The sequence below is a fragment of the Carcharhinus amblyrhynchos genome, unplaced genomic scaffold, assembly GCF_965287045.1.
Source record: "Carcharhinus amblyrhynchos unplaced genomic scaffold, sCarAmb.v2.hapA scaffold_48, whole genome shotgun sequence".
Classification (NCBI taxonomy): Eukaryota; Metazoa; Chordata; class Chondrichthyes; order Carcharhiniformes; family Carcharhinidae; genus Carcharhinus; species Carcharhinus amblyrhynchos.
Window position 1 is genome coordinate 261,111 of NW_027649789.1, and position 17,296 is coordinate 278,406.

The 17,296-nt window shown below is 46.3% G+C and overlaps 1 non-coding gene across 1 annotated transcript; it reads right to left on the bottom strand.

Moving 5' to 3' along the window:
• Positions 1–16,748: 16,748 nt before the first annotated feature.
• On the bottom strand, positions 16,749–16,940 carry LOC145337444 (U2 spliceosomal RNA). Its single transcript, XR_013885357.1, has one exon. It is a non-coding gene; the product is annotated as a U2 spliceosomal RNA (small nuclear RNA).
• Between the last annotated feature and the right edge of the window lie 356 nt (positions 16,941–17,296).

Consider the following 17,296-nt stretch of genomic DNA (forward strand, 5'->3'; position numbering starts at 1 on the left):
GCAGTTCTTGCTTTTACAATTGCACAGGTTTCGGTGATAGAGAGCATCTCAGCTGGAATCCAAATGTTCTCATTCCACTCTCACCCACTCCTGTTTACCCTGCCAATTATCAACCACAACAAAAGTTCTCACATATTTATTAGGGAAAGTTTGTGTTGAAGCAGGGTGACCATTCCTTAACTCATAACACACATTCACAGGGGAAATGTCACTTCAATTATTTCTGGAACTGTTAACATCTCAAATGCACAGGTGGGTTAAAGTGATTCCATTCCAAAGATGGATTGTGTTTCTGTTTTATAATCTCAATCTCACACAGGCACTGACATCCCCACGTAAAAACACATAATCTCACACAGAGCAAGACAGAGGCACAATCACGGAAACAGACACACACACACAAACACAAGCTGTGCATCCAACACACATCCCTCCAGCACACACACACATACACAAACTGATACCCACACAAACACTGACACACTGACAAACTCACACACATGCTCACGGTACAGAGATACACAAAATCACTCTTGAATACACACAACACCCAGCCAAACACCCACAAACACACATCACAAACCACAACAAGCAACAAACCCATGAACTGCAGCCGTTAATGAATTCTCACCACTCTGTAACCAAGTTAAATTTAAGTTGGACAAAAGTGATAACATTTCCACTGAAACCGACATCCCCAGAACGAAAGCAACAAACGAACACTGGCGCAGCATTGGACAGGATCGGAGCCTCGGAAATGCAGTTTCCTCTTTCCTTCTTCCTTATATCTCACTGAGCAGATGCAGAGCTATAGCACAGAAAGCTAGAATTCACAATTTCACTCTGTCCCTGCACACTCGCCTCAGCTTTATTTAATTTCTGAATGTATGATTTATTTTGGATTATCTCAAAGATCTCAGGACAGATGCATGATGTCAGATATTACCATTATTTATCAAACTGTTTATTTTACCATGACAGGTATTACCTGGAGTTTGTCAGATTGTTGTTTTTCATCCATCTGCAGTTGCAGATGTCAGCGTTGAAAAGTGGAGAGATATTCTATACCATTAAAAGAGTCACCTTGAATCGGGGAAATTCTTCAAAGACTATGAATTAATCACTTTCAAATTAGTATCATTTCTTCAGAACGAACTATTCATATCATCTATTATTGCAATTTAAACTAACTTTATCGTGTTGTCTTGCTGTGCTTTTAACTGAACACTGCTCAGTGTGTGACATGATAAGAACGTAAGAACATAAGAAATAGGAGCAGGAGTAGGCCATCTAGCCCTTCGAGCCTGCCCCGCCATTCAATAAGATCATGGCTGATCTGTCGTGGCTCAGTTCCACTTTCCCGCCCTCTCCCCATAACCCTTAATCCCCTCTCTTATCAAAAACCCATCAACCCGCTTCTTAAAAATATTTAGCGAGGTAGCCTCCACCACTTCAACGGGCAGAGAATTCCAGAGATTCACCACCCTTTGAGTGAAGAAGTTCCTCCTCAACTCCTTTCTAAACCGCGCCCCCTTTATCTTGAGGCTGTGCCCTCTAGTCCTACTGTCCTTTCTGAGCGGGAAGAGTCTCTCCACCTCTATCCTATCCATCCCATTCATCATCTTATACGTCTCAATGAGATCTCCCCTCATTCTTCTAAACTCTAACGAGTACAAGCCTAATTTGTTCAGCCTCTCCTCAAAGCTCAACCCCCTCAACTCCGGCATCAGTCTAGTAAACCTCCTCTGCACTCCCTCCAAGGCCAAAATATCCTTGCCTAAGTACGGCGCCCAAAACTGCACACAGTACTCCAGCTGCGGCCTCACCAATGCCCTATACAGCTGCAGCAAGACCTCCCTACTTTTATATTCAATCCCCCTCGCTATGAAGGCCAGCATCCCATTCACCTTCCTGACCACCTGCTGCACCTGCAAGCTGGGTTTTTGCGACTCATGCACAAGGACCCCGAGGGTCCCTCTGCACCGTCGCCTGCTGCAGTTTTTCGCCACGTAAGTAATAATCCTTCCTACCATTATTCCTACCAAAGTGTTATTGGGTCTTGGAAGAGAAAGGGTTAATGTTGCTGCAGTGTAATTGTAATGAATATTCCTAATTTTATCATCTGTATCACTGGTTATTTGAAATCAAATGCTAGGCGGTTAATTCATTAAATTCTAATTGGGAACCATTGGAATGCTGAAACTAATGTGTACACAAGCTAATAAAGAGCAGGGGGTTCTTTCGGGTCCAACCAAGCAAACAAACTTAAATTACATTCAGACAAAGAAAAAGGGGGCAGCTCCCCAAAAGGAGGGGGAACGGCCCGAACAGAAAGAAAAAGTACAAAGGAAACTTAAGACAAGTCAAATCAAAATGTGATTGTCGGGGTCTAAGGCACTGCAGCCCCTGCGGTGCCCAATGGGCATGGAAGAAAGAGCTGGGGACAAGCATAAATACTGTAGCTAACAGTGAGCGTGAAACTGAAAAAGTCATATGATACAGGAGCAGAGTTTAAGGTATTCTGTTCATTGCGTATACTCCGCCATTTAATCATGGCTGATAAGTTTCTCAATCCCATTCTCCTGCCTTTTCCCCATTAAAATTTGATCCCCTAACCAATCTGGAACCTATCTCTGTCTTTAATACACTCAATGAACTGGCCATGCACAGCCTTTTTTGGCAATGAAATCCAGATTTACCACCCTCTGGCTGTAGAAAGTCCTCCTCATCTCGGTGCAAAACGGTCGTCCTTTCATTCTGAGGCTGTGCCCTCAGATCATAGTCTCTCCTACAAATGGAAGCATCTTCCTCACGTCCACTCTATCCAGGCCTTTCAGTATTCTGTAATCAGAGTCCTCAAACACTCCTCCAATGTCCAGCTGTTCATTCCTCGGATTATTCTTATGAATCTCTTCTGGACCTTCTCCAGGACCAGCACATTCATTCATTAATACAGGCCCAACTTTACTCACAGTACTCCAAAGGTCGTCTGACTAGAACCTTGTAAAGTTTCAGCAGTACATCCCTGTTTTTGATGGTACATATTATTTTAATTTGTAAATGTGGCAAAGACCTTGAGGTTAACAATAAAACTCAGCTGATAAAGTCATTTCTTACATGTCAATGTCCCAGATTGGTCTGTCATGGTTGACCTAAGAACACGAACAAACCAACAGAGACACAAACCAGAGGCAGAGACTCTGCAAATGTCCCAATGTTTATTTATAAAACAGTGGGACATTTACTGACATGTTCAGGCCAATCTCAGTGATGGTCAGTGACCAGGTCTACATTAAAACAACGGGTGCAGTCCAAGGTTAAACATCATTGGAACAAAGTTCTCCTGAAATTGGACATTGCCGGTGAGTCCCAATGTGATGGAGAGATCCAAACTCAGCCCCCACACCCTGATGTGGTGAAGGGGACACCAGGCCCAGCTACAGAGTTGGATGTAAAGAACAGCGGCGTGTTTTTGATTCTGGTGATGTACACACTCCGAGCCGAGTATTGAATCATTCTGAGGCAGAGAGACATCAGATTGAGACCATATGACACATTGGGGGCCTTTTCATCTCCCATAACAATCCCTCCCCCTCCCTCTGATATCAGAGAATCATCGAAACCCTACAGCACAGAAAGAGGCCATTCGGCCCATCGAGTCTGCACCGACCGCAATCCCACCCAGGCCCTACCCCCTTATCCCTACACATTTACCCACTAATCCCTCTAACCTACACATCTCAGGACACTAAGGGGTGATTTTTAACATGGCCAATGAACCTAACCCACACATCTTTGGACTGCGGGAAGAAACCGGAGCAGGGCCCAGACTGAAATAATGGGGAAAAATCTGGTGCTGTGTTTATTCATACAAGTGCTTGATTGTAGTGACTGAGATGGTGCAGCACAGTGTTTACACAAACAAGGACTAGATTGTAATAACAGATCTTTCTATGAAATCTCCAGTTCCTGCAGGGCAGGAGGAGGCCATTCAGTCCATCCAGACAGATCCTATCCCCCTGACCCTGAGCAGTAACTGATCCTGCCCAGTCTCCCTATGCTGCTGATGTTTGGAGAGTGTGAGGAAAGGCTCCCCCCGCAGACACGGGGACAATGTACAGACTCCACACAGACACTGAGCCCAAGGCCGCCAATTGAAGCCGGGGCCTCCCTGACGCTGTGAGAGCGCAGCACCAACCACTGAGCCCCCACCGTGCCGCCTCACAGTGTAACTGACCATCCCCCCGGCTCTGTTAATATTATACAGAGACACGCTGTATTTACACAGTAAATCACCATTTTAATCCTGAAGCTGAATGTTGAACCTTTTTCTGGGCCGTTAATTCCTTACCGTTATTCACAAATCCGCGCGCTCCGCTCGACGCCGGTCAGTTCCCGCCCAAGAAGAAGATTCCCGCTTCTCCGGTCACGTGACACCAGTCCGCCCCGCCCCCGCCGCGCGCAGAAACCGTTTAACGGCCGCTTCCCGACACGTCAGTGGGCGGGACCGCACGGCGTTCGCATTCTTCATTGGTCCATGGCGCTGTCCATCAGATGGAGACAGCCAATAGGAGCCTGCTCCAGCAGAATGATTGACAGCTGGTCTGGGTGGACTCGGGCAGATTGTGATGAGTCAGTGTCCTGGCTGGAGATAACAGCACTGCCTCTGTAAGCTGCTGCTCAAACCCTCTCTCCACTCACACTGTCTGCACCTTTAACACTTGGAAAGACCCACATTCCAACCATTATCCTGCAAATGGAGTCTGTGCCTATATACACCCTGTTTGTGAACACATCTCCCGCTCACCTGAAGAAGGAGCCACACTCCGAAAGCTCGTGCTGCCAAATAAACCTGTTGGGCTGTAACCTGGTGTTGTGAGACATCTTACTGTGTCCACCCCAGTCCAACACCGGCATCTCCACATCAAGATTGTGATGAAGCAGCGACTCGCCGTGGATTCGCTGCCATTGGGGACAATCCCAGCCAGCGAGAGGCAGCACCTTCCGTCCCCAAGAGCAGCATTCGCACCGTCCCACTTTCTCCTCCATTTGGGCAGCACCACAAACAGCTTCTTGTTATTTCTTCCATTGGCAGCACCCACGGGTGCTCTTGGTGCTCCCGTTCCAGCACCGTCCCTCTTAATGATGGGGGAATGAGGCTCCCATCGCCCAGAATAAAGATCCAGCAACACCGACAACTCCCAGCTTCCACACACTTATCGCCGTAACTCCGGGTGCTTTCTACTCATCCTCCCTCTCTGGACAAGTTCCACTCCCTGCCTCATAACCGGGTCATTCCGGGTGACTTTCCGTACCTGGTTAGCGGCTACCAGAACTTTATCTTCTTGTGTGAAATACATTATCTTCACATTCCAGCCGAGAACATCTTTATCTCCAGGCAAAGGCAGCTTGGACAGAGCATCCACATTGCCGTGTTTCTCTGACTGACAGCACCAACACCCAACTCTACAATCAAACTGCTGCCATGGACGCTATCCCAGTGTATGGTCCAAGGATGGAAGATAAAACATAGGAATTATGAGTGGGAGATGGCAATTCAGCCCTTCGAGCTCGCTCCGTCATACAACATCATCATGGCAAAGCTTTTAATTTCGCAACATAAAGACAATGTCTAATCCGCTTTCTTCCACCCGAGCAGACTTTTCCTCAGCTTTTATCAATGATCCAGAAATGAATACTCTGGATCTTCCTCTGCGTTTGATATCAGACAGGACAGCCCATAATCGAGATTGGGGGGGCAGGGGGGCACGGCCAACGGCGACGGGGGGGTCACTGCGAATGGCAATGGGGGGGGTCACTGCTAACGGCGACGGGGGGGGGCACTGCTAACGGTGACGGGGATCATCAACCAGCTCCATCAACAAACAGCATCAACCAGCTCCATCAACAAACAGCATCAACCAGCTCCATCAACAAACAACATCAACCAGCTCCATCAACAAACAGCATCAACCAGCTCCATCAACAAACAGCATCAACCAGCTCCATCAACAAACAGCATCAACCAGCTCCATCAACAAACAGCATCAACCAGCTCCATCAGCAAACAGCATCAACCAGCTCCATCAGCAAACAGCAGGAACGGCTCTTAAGAACAAAAGAACATCAGAAATAGGAACAGGAGAAGGCCGTCTAGCCTTTCGAGCCTGCCTCGCCATTCAATAAGATCATGGCTGATCTGAAGTGGATCAGTTCCACTTTCCTGCCTGATCCCTGAAACCTTTACTTCCGTGACCTATGAGAAACCTATCTACCCGTGAATTGAAAAGATTGAACAATGTTGCCTCCACCACTTCAATGGGCAGAGAATTCCAGAGACTCACCACTCTCTGAGTGAAGAAGTTCCTCCTCAACTCTGTTCTAAGCTGCACCCCACTGCCCACCCCCACCGCCCACCCCTCTCCCCCTCGCCGCCCCTCCTTTTGAGGCTGTGCCCTCTCGTTCCGGTAAGTGTAACTTGTAAAGGAAATCAATGGTTATGGTGAGCAGGTGGGTAAGTGGAGCTGAGTCCACAGAAAGTTCAGGTATGATCTTATTGAATGGCGGAGCAGGTTCGAGGGGCCAGATCGCCTACTCCTGCTCCTAATTCTTATGTTCTTATATCCTTATATTTATGAAATGGATGTCAAGTCGCTTGTCATGCTTCTCTCAGCAAATACCCAGTCATTCAAATATATCGCCTGAGGCTCAGTCAGGTCATTCAATATTGGTGATCCCGTTCATTCCACATGATCGACATTGCTAACCCCTTTCCAGAGTAATTTTTGATATTTGTTCGAGTATCGGTGCTTTTCCCTGTTGTGGATCAACAGAGGAGATTATTGAGTCATTAGATGAGGGATGACAGGAGGTGATGAGCTGCTGAGGTTACAGAGATTTTGGTTGCCCTGATGCAATGAGACATGATGGAGACTGGCTACTGGGATGTCCTCCGGCTAGAACTTTCTGACTGCATGAAGATGTGCTACTACAGCTTATAAATCTGTTTTGAGAGTGGGACCTGATCTACACAATGATATTAATGGACAATTATGGGACACTTGTGGAAAAGCCTGATACCGTGACTGATGCCATGTTGGACGAAATGGATGATTGGCATTTGTGGCCTTCCCTCCCACCCAGTCAATGTGATGACACAACACCTTCAAATAAGAAATAAGAGACAGACAAGAAGCAGTGATTAATGCAAATTTATTTCATGGCAGGACTGAGACAGCTGGTATGAGGGAGTCTGCCTGATCAGAGAAATCATGAGTCACAATGTCCTGTAGCCTCAGCCAGACCCATAGTTCGGTTCATCTTGTATTCGGATGCAGCAATGGTAGCCCCAGAAACAACGGTTGGGTATCTCAATCATTTCCAGTCCGCAGAAATCTACGTAGCAAGAACCACCGATGGAGGCGCATCTGAAGTTATCACCTGTAATCAAGCAAGGAGCATTGATTTGGTCAATAATTCTAGGGGTGGAGTGAAGGTGGCAACCTTTGAAATATCCCCACGTTATACCTGTCAATATCACACTCAAAGTGAAGTACTGAGGAACACAGTGTGACATAAAATTACATTTCTGACACATGTCCTTATCCAGATTCACCTTAAATGTTTTCATCAAGTCATCTGAAACCCTCCTCTTGGGTAGGAGATTGAATATTCTCACCACTCTCTGGTCAAAGACATTCCTCCTAATTCCTTCACGGCACTGTGATTCCGATAGCACCTAGATTTTAACTCTAGACCACAAGTGGAAAACTTTCGCAACTTCCAGCACATGAGAATTTTCCACATCTTAGTCACAAAACAAAGAATTAGTGTTGAAACCGAATACAATTCACCACGGTGATTTTTGATGAGAATTGTCACATTAATTCACTCGTTCCCCGACCTTGGCAAATACCAGGGCAGGTGGCCAGAAGCCTCCTGCTTTATCACATAACTTCAGAACAAATCAAACGGGGACAGGCTGAAGAGGTTTTAGGGAAATAATTCATTGGTCTTTTTCACTGGGGTTTTAACGCCACAGCAAATGATGCTTTGGTTAGTATGAGCTGGACTCTAATGGCCCGAATTGGAGGAGTTGAGAGAACTTGGTGAACAGTTAGACTGAATAAGATTGCAGAGATAGTGAATTGGCGAGGCCATGGTTAATTTGAAAACAAGCATGAGACTTTGAATGCTAAATAATTAAATGGACTCGAACCAAGGTAGCTCGGTGGATAAGGAGTCCCTGCGTGAACAGGACTTGTTGAGGGTAAAGACATTTCCGCAGCTATTTGGAAGATGTATCTTTACAGAGCCAGGTGTGCATTGGGATTGTGGTGTATACAGATAACCAAGGGCTGTTTATGGATTGTAGCGGTTGATGAGATAAGACAATAATATTATCGAGTGATGCTGTACAGCTTGTAGTAGGCAGTACCAGAGGTATGCGATTGTATTTGCATGTTGGAATGGTATAATACACCTGTGCTACGGTGAGTTCGCTCCAGCACTTACCTCCAGTTTGAGCCCAATCGTCTCTCTTATTCAGGACGTTGCTGTGGGCCAGTGACATGACACCAAGCATCAAGAGCAGTGTTTTCATCATCTTCGGTTCAGTTTGTCACCTTACTTTGCAAGAGGACTGGAGTTATATCACTTCAGAAAGCATTATCTAGTTAATGATCATACACCCCCTCTGCGGATTGGCTAGAACTTGGGCGAATTATATTGTCAGCTCAGTAACTGACAGTGATAATAAGTCCAATCATTGACTCAATATTTCTCCAAGGAAAGCCTTTGATTAATAACCAAAGCAAAACCTGAGGGAATAGAGCTGATTTATAGAAACAAAGTGCTTTGATTAAATTGACTCCTTTCAGCAGAACAAGAGGTCATTGGAGAACAGTATTTTCAAATTTTCATGAAAAACACAATCCAAATGTACCCAAACATCCTCCACCCACGGCGCACCCACGCTCCCCAATGGCCCGGCGCAATTTCATTGTCTATATGTTGATGCTTTTCATATTCTGATTTTTTTTAATAATGAATGTGTTTCCACCACCCTTTAAGAGAACGCAGTGTAGATCATTGATGCATCAAAATAAATTATCTACAACTTTGATATGGCCCTGATCTCCCAACAGCAACCTTTGAAATATTCCAGCTCCATCCATTGATGAAGAGTTTGGAACAATTCCTTTGCGCCCTGAAGCCAATGGCTCAGAAAACGGCACACAAAACTAACAAAGCTCATCAGGACTTGCTGTTGGCGAGATATTTCGCGCACACTTTGTCTGTCGCGTTACCTATGCTACGATATTGACTACAAATCAAGGTCATTTCATTGGATACAGGGACCTTCCAATCATCGATTTGATGGTAACAGCACGATAGTAATACAAATCTTTACCATTTCTACATTGGATCTAAAGCCCATTGAACATCATAGAATCACAGAATGACTTCAAAGACATATAGCATCGGCTCATCAAAGTTGGCCTTGTAAGTGGCTTTCACGTCCTAAGAACTTGTAATAATGAGATGTGGAAGGTGCGTGAATATTGGGTCACAGTTTTGGGGGTCAGACTGCATTCCATGTGAATACAACAATTCCATTCTTGCCATTTGTGTTGCAATACGTTTTGCTCGTTTTGAGCTGTTACATATTTACCTGCATCACGGAACTGGCCGGCCATCAGTTGCCATCCTGTCTGATGGCCGTGAACATCGTATGAGGATCTGAGAGTGATGGATCGGATCCAGCCTCATATTGACTGAATATGAAGACAATTCACAGGCCAACATTCAACAAGGTTGTGTAAAAAAATGACCTGAATACAATCAGCCAGATTGTTCCCCCTTAACCATATTTCACTTGGCTATGATAAATCTACCAAACACTGCATTAAAAATACCAATTCCTCTAGAATTGATTCTTGTTTGCAGAACACCTATTATAAATATAAAGATTCAGAGACATTTGTTTGTTTATAGTACCGACATCTGTAATTATTCATCTATTTCCTTCCGTCGCTGGGATGGAAATCATCCTATACTGTGGAAATATCACTCCATAGTCCCATTATTTCCTGCATTTGTGTATCATTACTTTTTCCAGATATTCAATGGGTATTTTATGTTTATTTGATCTGTTTCACTGGTGAGACACACATCCGTAGCTTGTCGCTAGTTTCCTGTGAACTGAAAGGCTCACTGGGCTGTTTCCGAGAAGAATTAAATGTCAAAAAAAAAACTTTGTTTAGTGTCTGGAGTGATATAGAGGCCAGTTCAGGGAGACTATAACTGCACTGTATCCTCTGCTCCTGGTTTTATATTTCCCGTGAATGGTTTTCCCATTCAACAGCAATAGTATCATTGTAATGTCACTGTGCCGATAAGCCAGAGACATCAGTAAATGGTCTGGAGATGTGGGTGTAAATCTAAACGCCACATTCGAACAATCTCAATATAATTCACTCATTCTTTCTGTAATGAAAAGATGGTTCCAGAAATGGTGACTTGAAACTGGGAGGTTGTCATCAGAGCTCATTGTAATTGCAATGCCCGATAAAAAGGACATTTGCTGTGCTTATCTTATAATTCAGTTGTTCTGCAACAGAAGGTGGATATTCGACCCGTGGAGGCAATGCCAGCTCTCTGTAGAATCATCCGCTCAGCCTCATTCCTCCTAACAGAAGAACATAAGAAATAGGGGCAGGAGTAGGCCATCTGGCCCCTGGAGCCTGCCCCGCCATTCAATAAGATCATGGCTGATCTGTCATATTTCAGTTCCACATTCCCGCCCTCTCCCCATATCCCTTAATCCCCTTGCCTATCAATAACCTATCAAACCGCGTCTTAAAAATATTTAGCGAGGCAGCCTCCACCACTTCAACAGGCAGAGAATTCCAGAGATTCAACCCTTTGAGTGAAGAAGTTCCTCCTCAACTCCGTTCTAAACCGCGCCCCCTTTATCTTGAGCCTGTGCCCTCTAGTCCTACTGTCCTTCCTGAGCGGGAAGAGTCTCTCCACCTCTACCCTATCCATCCCATTCATCATCTTATATGTCTCAATGAGATCTCCCCTCATTCTTCTAAACTCTAACGAGTACAAGCCTAGTTTATTCAGCCTCTCCTCATAGTTCAACCCCCTCAACTCTGGTATCAGCCTAGTAAACCTCCTCTGCACTCCCTCCAAGGCCAAAATATCCTTATGTAAGTGCAGCGACCAAAACTGCACACAATACTCCAGCTGCGGCCTCATCAGTGCCCTGTACAGTTGCAGCAAGACCTCCCTACTTTTATATTCTATCCCCCTCGCTATGAAGGCCAGCATCCCATTCGCCTTCCTGACCACCTGCTGCACCTGCAGACTGGGTTTTTGCGACTCATGCACAAAGTAAGATTGCAGAGATAGTGAATTGGCAAGGCCATGGTTAATTTGAAAACAAGCATGAGACTGACCCGCCGACTCAGCCCCGCCCCCTGCTGACTCAGCCCCGCCCCCTGCTGACTCAGCCCCGCCCCCTGCTGACTCAGCCCCGCCCCCTGCTGACTCAGCCCCGCCCCCTGCCGACTCAGCCCCACCCCCTGCTAACCCAGCCCTGCCTCCCCACTGACCCAGTTTCACCCCCTGCCGACTCAGCCCCGCCCCCTGCCGACTCAGCCCCGCCCCCTGTCAACTCAGCCCCACCCCCTGCTAACCCAGCCCCGCCCCCTGCAGACTCAGCCCCGCCCCCTGCCGACTCAGCCCCGCCCCCTGTCGACTCACCCCCACCCCCTGCCGACCCAGCCCCGCCTCCCCACTAACCCAGTTCCACCCCCTGCTGACTCAGCCCCGCCTCCCCACTGACCCAGCCCCACGCCCTGCTGACCCAGCCCCGCCCCCTGCTGACAGCCTCACCCCCTGACTCAGCCCCGCCTCTCTGCTGACTCAGCCCCGCCCCCTGCTGACCCAGCCCTGCCCCCCGACTAACCCAGACCTGTCCCCTGGTGACCCGGCCCTACAATCTCAGGTGACAGTGTACTCAAGCAACACAGGAACTTTGGAACATGAGCTCCTCGCCAACCTGGCAAAGGTCCAACAGCAATTTTTGAAGGTTCAGGTATGCAGGAAAAGGGACAAATGTATCTTCTAAACAACTGCCCTGTACAACCCAGGCTATTGAACAGGTGGCAAGGGTGTCCATCTGGTGGAAGCGAAGGCCAAGTCGCGCTTGCCTCAATGAACCCCACAAAACTGAATTCCTTCCTGGGGTTAGTGAGTGATTACAGGAGGTTTGTTCCTAATTGAACTTCTCTGCTGGGCCCTGAGTGTCCGACCATATCAAAGGTGGCCTGGGGGCTGGGAGGAGGGGGCAGGGGTAGGGCTGGAGTTGCCTCAATGCAGCTGGAGGTTAAACGGCAACTTTTGTCCCTCTAGTTCACTTTGACTCATAAGAACATAACAAGTAGGAGCAGGAGTAGGCCATCTAGCCCTTCGAGCCTGCCCCGCCATTCAATAAGATCATGGCTGATCTGAAGTGGCTCAGTTCCACTTTCCCGCTTTCTCCCCATAACCCTTAATTCCCCTTGCCTACCAAAAAACTTATCCACCTGTGTCTTAAATATATTTAGCGAGGCAGCCTCCACCGCTTCAACGGGCAGAGAATTCCAGAGATTCACCACCCTTTGAGTGAAGAAGTTCCTCCTCAACTCCGTTCTAAACTGCACCCCCTTATCTTGAGGCTGTGCCCTCTAGTTCTGCTGTCCTTTCTGAGCGGGAAGAATCTCTCTATCTCTACCCTATCCATCCCCTTCATTATCTTATGCGTCTTATATACATCATTATCTTATAAGATCCCCCCTCATCCTTCTAAACTCCAACGAGTACAGACCCAGTCTATTCAGCCTCTGTCCATAGTCCAACCCCCTCATCTCCGGTATCAGCCTAGTGAACGTCCTCTGCACTCCTTCCAAGGCCAAAATATCCTTGCGCAAGTATGGGGAGCAAAACTGCACACAGTACTCCAGCTGCGGCCTCACCAGTGCCCTGTACAGTTGCAGCAAGACCTCCCTGCTTTTATATTCAATCCCCCTTGCTATGAAGGCCAGCATCCCATTCGCCTTCCTGACCACCTGCTGCACCTGCAAGCTGGGTTTTTGCGACTCATGCACAAGGACCCCCAGGTCCCTCTGCACTGTAGCATGCTGCAGCTTTTCGCCCTTTAAATAGTAATCCCTCCTACTATTATTCCTGCCAAAGTGGATAACCTCACACTTGCGAACATTGTACTCCATCTGCCAGGTCCTCGCCCACTCGCTCAGCCTATTTAGATCCCTCTGCAGACTTTCCACACCCTCCGCACAATTTGCTTTTCCACTTTGTGTCATCAGCAAATTTCGACACCCTACACTCAGCCCCCTCCTCCAGATCATCTATATAAATGGTAAATAGCTGAGGCCCCAGCACCGATCCCTGGGGCACTCCACTAGTCACCAGCCGCCAATCAGAATGGCACCCACTGATACCAACTCTCTGCCTCCTATTAGACATGATGTGGGTATGCCGGCGTTGGACTGGCGTAAACACAGTAAAAAGTCTGACAACACCAGGTTTTAGTCCAACCTATTTATTTGATAATATACTCACAAGCTTTCAGGCCTCAGACAGAGCATATAAAGCACAGACAGAACTCTCCATTCACCTGACGAAGGGGCTAACCCCGAAAGCTTGTGAGTATATTATCAAATAAATAGGTTGGACTAAAACCTGGTGTTGTCAGACTTTTTACTCCTATTAGACAGCCAATCCTCTATCCACGCTAACACCTTACCCCAACTCCATGCCCCCTGACCTTCTGAAGCAACCTTTTGTGCGGCACCTTATCAAACGCCTTCTGAAAATCGGGAAACACCACATCCACCGGTTCCCCTCCGTCTACCGCACTAGTCACATCCTCATAGAATTTCAATAAATTTGTCAGACACGACTTCCCCTTAACGAATCTGTGCTGCGTCTGCTCTATCAAACAATTCATCTGAAGGTTCCTCGCTATTTCTTCTTTGATGACGGATTCAAGCATTTTTCCAACAACAGACATTAAACTAACCGGCCTATAATTCCCTGCCTTTTGCCTGCTACCTTTTTTAAACAGCAGCGTAACACTAGCCGTTTTCCAATCTTCCGGCACTTCACCGGAATCCAGCGAAGTTTGGTAAATAATCACTAAGGCATCCACTATCACCTCTGCCATTTCCTTCAGAACCCTGGGATGCATTCCATCCGGTCCCGGGGACTTGTCCACCATCAGTCCTGCTAGTCGATCAAGCACTACCTCTCTAGTAATCGCATTCAGGCTCCTCAACTCCTACCATCCTTCTATCTTTAATACCCGGCAAACTATTCGCGTCCTCCTCCGTGAAGACCGAAGCAAAAAACTTATTTAAGGCCTCAGCCATTTCCTCATCCCCCACCACTAAATCCCCCCTCTCATCCTCTAAGGGCCCAACATTCACACTAGCCAGCCTCCTCCTCTTTATATATTCATAAAAACTCTTACTGTCCTTTTTTATATTTGGTGCTGGTTTAGCTTCATAGTCTATCCCTCCTTTCTTTATCAACTTCTTATTCAATCTTTGTTGATTTTTAAACCTCTCCCAATCTTCTACTCGCCCACTACTTTTAGCCACTCTAAATGCATCAGCTTTTATGCGACTCCAAATAGGACCTTACTTTGATGGGTTCCCTTAACCTCAATGTTTTTGCCGGTATCCATGACTGGACACATAAAGACCCAGTCCCCTGAGAATTGAAAACATAATCTTCTGTGGGTGACTCAGAGAGCAGCCTTGAGACAATATGACACACTACTGGGACAAGGAAAGACAAATTCAGTGTTGAGTATGGCATCATCCTGTGGGTTCCACATAGTTGTCCCTCACCCAGAGTGATAATGGATATTTATGCAATTACACAACAGCACCCAGAGATATCGCAGCACCCCGAGATATCGCAGCACTTCGAGATTTTGCAGCACCCGGAGATTTCACAGCACCCTGAGATTTCGCAGCACCCCGAGATTTCAGAGATGGAAACGCTTGCCTGGAGCTACATATGGTGGCCTGGGCATGACACAGACATTATTGACTCGGTTCAACAGTGTGAATTGTACCAGGAGAGTCAAAAACTGCCCCTCAGCCTCCCTACATCCTTGGGAGTGGTCTATTAGGCCTTGGTACGGTCCAGTTAGACTTCACTGGGCCTTTTTTGGGCTCTATGTTCCTGATCGTGGTCAAAGCATATTCCAAATGGTTGGAGATACATCAGATGTACTCCACCACTTCCCACGCTACCATTGAGAACCTAGGACAAAGTTTCAGCATGCACAGGTTACCTGAAATCCTGCACTCTGACCATTGCACTGCCTTCAGAAGCATCGAGTTTCAGGCCTTCATACTTTCCAATGGAATCAAACACAGTAGGACAGCGCCCTATTACCCATTATCAAATGGTGCAGACTTTTAATCTGTGCATTAAGAAGCAAGCTGTGGTGTCCATAGGGACCAAACTGGTGCAATTTCAATTCAACTACAGGCCAATCTCTCATAAAACAACAGGAATCACCCCAGTGGAAATATTAATGGGATGAAGGCTTCAAACAAGACAAACATTACATTTCCCAAACCTGACAGGGAGGGTGGATCCACAACAGAAGACCCACATGCAGAACCAGGATTCTGTGCAAACAGAAAGAGCATTTATGACCCATGATCCAGTCCACGTGAGGAACTTCAGGATGGCATCCATTGGGTCCTCAAGATTATAACAGAAAATCCAGGGCCCATGTTGTACCAAGTCCAAGTGCAGGTCAAGATCATCAGGAAACACCTGAACCATCACCGGAATAGAGAGCCTGTGTCAGTACAGGCATCAGTACCAGTCACAGCATGGCCACTGCCAACGACAAGCCACAGATGACGATCACCCTGGGGGGTGGGGGGGGAATTGAAAATCAGTTGGCTCCACTCAGGCCAGCAGTTGTAGACTCAGGGCCTATTAACACTCAAGAGCAGTCGAACGGCACTCAACTGCCACTGCAAATAAATAGGTATTTGGTGATGGAAAACTGGCCTTGATAAGATTACTACACCTTGATATTATTTATTTTCATGGATATTAAAATAGTTTAAAATTCAGTGAACACACACTGATATCTGCACTGGCTTTTTATGAGAACAAGGTTAAGGTTTTCTCACTCTGCATATTCTTCCTTCATTCATTTATCTAATTCCATTGAAGGATGTCGGGGTCTGTGCTGAACCGCTGCTCAAACTATTCCCTTCCAGTTTAACGCACTGTTTGATCTAACAATTCAATCCTGATGGTACCACAAGTAACCCGCTGTGTGTTACTGAATGGGTATCTGTTTCCTAACCACACAATCCTTCAGAATATGAAAAGTGCTTTCTTTCCTTTAATAGGATTTATTACCATTTTAATGAATGAAATTCACAGGATCTTACAGAGAAAGAATTATCAGTTGAAGTAAATCAACAAATGGGAGCAGCATATTAATTTAAATGCTGATTTAGTCTCAGAAATATAACCAGTTGAACTAGCTGATCAGCAGCACAGTCCCTTCATCTCAGGTATTTTTTTAAATCCAATTCAATCAAATCAAGTCCAATTCAGAGTCTCAACAAGTTGAGACATTCCCGATCTAAGCTGACAAGACAGGGCTCTCACCTTCTGTCTTCGACTGATCTACATGATCCAAGCTGATTGGAGTAGGCATTGCATCTCCTCCAAGGCTCGATCTCATTTGCATCTTCGCCAAAAAGCTGAGATGCTGCTTTTGAAAATTGCTTCAAATGAAGCTAAAATGTAACCTAATGAATTCAGCCAAGTACAGTACGTTGATACAACACTTGATCTAAGCCAAAAGGCCAAGAAGAGATCTCAAGTATTAACCTAATAATTATAGCACAGCTCCACCTGGAGCCATTGTGGATTGCTGGAAAGGAATTCAAAGCTGAACACACTGAGCTCCAACTAACCTCATTATAGTGGCTTGTGAAAACTAATTCAAACTGAATCCAACAGTTACTGATTTCTGTATCAAGGATCAGTCTCAGTGTGACCATCTGTTGTTAATGTCCGACTCAATTCAGACCTGTCACTTTTAAACCTAACATGCATTATCTGACATTGTGCCCCAAGAAGCTCCTTCCACAATCTTGTCACTCTGTCCCTGGTTAATGTCATCACCTCTTATTCAAAACGAGACGGATAGTGAAGAATAGAAACAAGTTGA